Source organism: Colobus angolensis, unplaced genomic scaffold (genome assembly GCF_000951035.1).
Source record: "Colobus angolensis palliatus isolate OR3802 unplaced genomic scaffold, Cang.pa_1.0 Scaffold9, whole genome shotgun sequence".
Lineage (NCBI taxonomy): Eukaryota > Metazoa > Chordata > Mammalia > Primates > Cercopithecidae > Colobus > Colobus angolensis.
In genome coordinates this window covers 7,662,636-7,665,393 of record NW_012122931.1, presented here as the reverse complement: position 1 = coordinate 7,665,393, position 2,758 = coordinate 7,662,636, and the positions used below count along the sequence as shown (strand labels likewise).

The window sequence follows — 2,758 nt, the reverse complement described above, 5'->3', positions numbered from 1 at the left end:
CCCAGGCCTCCAAGCGGGCTGCCCGCCCTGCGCCCCCGACCCGAGGCTCCTGGCCCGCGGGGTCCCGTTATTCAGGCGCCGCCCGCCCGAGAGGAAGGCTTCCCCCGCTCTCCCCTCCCTCACTTCACGTTTCACCCCAACCCTCCCCCTGCAGCCCGCCCTCCTCCCTCCCCATCCTCCTTCCTCGCCGTCCCTGTCTTCCCTTTTCCCTGCATCCTCCTTCCCCTCCATCCCTCCCTCCCGCTCTTCCCTTCACCCCCATTTCTCTACCCTTGCCCCATCCTTCCTCCTTCCCCCACCCCTACCCTACCTAACCCCACCTCTCTCCATCCCGCCTCTCCCCCATCCCACCCCCCTCCCCTTCCCCCTCTTTCACCCCCAACACCAGTCCCTCTCCTTCATCTCGCCTCTACCCCCTGCAGCCCGTCATCCTCCCCCGCACCCCCATCCTCACCCCCGTTACCTTCCCCTCAGTCCCCTCTCCCCTTCCTCGTCTTTATTCCCTGAGCGCCCAGACTCCGCTCCCGTTTCCTGCAGTCCCTCCTCCTCCCCACCCTCCTGGGTGAGTCGTGACGGGCGAGATCCCGGCCTGCGTCCTCCTCCCCCGCCCCGGGCCGCGCCGCGGTCCCTGGCTGCGGGACCCACCTGGGAGACTGGGCCGTCCCCGGCCTGGGGAGGAGACGCCTGTTTTCCGGAGGCTGAGCTCTGCTGTGCCGGGGCCACCTCACTCCTCCCCTTCCCGGGGCTTGGCTTCCAGGGCGGGGACTTATCAGGGTCCTGAACCCCTGAAATCACTCGGGAGATGAGGAGAGCTTCGGTGTCCGCCGCCCAGCGCCGCAGTCTGCAATCTCCCTGCTTGCGGGGCTCGGCCCTGCAGTAGCCGAACGTTTCAGGAGCTCAGACCACGGTGGCAGGGAGGAAATGGTTGTTTATGGGTTTGGATGAAAGGCACCACATGAATGGATTTTTAAAAATGGGTGGCGGCGAGTGGTGGCCGCAGCGGAGCGAGGGTTGATGGTGGGTGACATTTGCAAAACGGCGTCCTCAGTAGTAAATAAGATTGGTGATATGTGTGGAAAAACAGTCCCTTGTCAATAATTTGTCCATTTCTTTGTAGCAAAAAAATGTGTAAGGATTGCTGTGGCTTTTGCTGTCTCTTTGGGGATTAAGTGAAGATTAAAACTGGGCTTTTCTCTGTAGGAGAGGATAAGAAAGGAAAAAGAATAAAATGGTGGAAATTTAGTTTCCTTTCCAATGATTCTCTCCCATCATAGCGCTCGCTGTCTGTGGAATGCTTTTGGCCATGTAGTGTTCTTGTTGAGCACCATAGCTGTTTTATCTCCCCTCCCCATTCTTTTCATTGATATATAGGAAATACTCCTACTGAGAAATCTCGTTGTAAAACCTTACCTCACCTATTACATCAGAAGAAAATTGTTATAAAAACTGAGCCCCAAATAAAACGAAATTTTTAAAGGTGCTCATCATAACACCTGCGTTGTACCCATGCAGTACAGGTTCTGATACTTGTTCTCAGGTGTTTAGGGCTAGGAGGGCCCATAGGGATCCTCTAATGTCAACATCTCCTTTTACCCATGAGTAAGAAATGGAGACTTGGAGCAGTTAAGTGACTTGACACAATCAGTGTTAATTTTGTAAAATTTGGTGGGCATTTCCTTGTAACATTAGTAAAAAATAACTTTCTTAATTATTCTGTATATATATTTTCTTTCCAATATCGTTTTAAAGGGTAGTGAAATATGGAATAGAATCTTACAGGTTGTATTCTTTAAAATGTTATATTTGTACTTTGGGAGGCTGAAATGAGAGGATTGCTTAAGCCCAGGAATTCAAGATCAGCCTGGGTAACATAGTGAGACCCCATCTCTGTAAATATAAAAGTAAAATAAAATGATATATTTGAATACTACACATTGAAGATAAAATCCCCAAGTGTTATAGAAATCAAGTTTTTGCATCATTTTGCCGGAACCCTTGTTTATGCAAGTGGCTCCATAATCCCCCTCCCCCACCTTTAATTAGAAGCAAGCATAAAAGTAAAAAAAAATCAATATGCAGCATGGTCAGAATTTACTTTCCCAAATAAAGCAAACCCATTGTACACAAAGATAACAAAGCAATTTTACATAAAATTGGTGAATATGGCTAGGCGCAGTGGCTCATGCCTGAATCTCAGGACTTTGGGAGGCTGAGGCGGGCAGGTCACCTGAGGTCAGGAGTTCGAGACCAGCTTGACCAACACAGTGAAACTCTGTCTCTACTAAAAATAAAAAATTAGCTGGGTGTGGTGGCAGGTGCCCATAATTCCAGCTACTCGGGAGGCTGAACCCTCACTTGAACCTGGGAGGCAGAGGTTGCAGTGAGCCGAGATCGTGCCATTGCATGCCAGCATGGCGACAGAGCAAGACTCCATCTCAAAAAAAAAAAAAAAGAAAAAGAAAAAAATCGGTGATTATGTGAATAGAATTCTATTCCTATAACAATTAGGTATAAATTTTGGGAAAAAAAAAGTTGAAATCCTTTGTCAGTGATGCAGGTTAATTCTCGCTTCTAATTTTGGATGGGGTTTCTAGATATGCCCTTTTCTCTAAAAGAGGCTGAGGCAGGAGAATTGCTTGAACCGGGAGGCAGAGGTTGCAGTGAGCTGAGATTGCGCCACTACACTCCAGTCTGGGCAACAAGAGCCAAACTCTGTGTCAAAAAAAAAAGAACCTATTATACATTAAAAAAAAAAAAA

The 2,758-nt window shown here is 49.0% G+C and overlaps 1 protein-coding gene across 1 annotated transcript in view; it reads left to right on the top strand.

The window, feature by feature from the left end:
• STXBP1 (syntaxin binding protein 1) overlaps positions 1–2,758 on the top strand; it is an 86,734-nt gene that overhangs the window by 760 nt on the left and 83,216 nt on the right. The gene's annotated exons all lie outside the window — the stretch shown is intronic.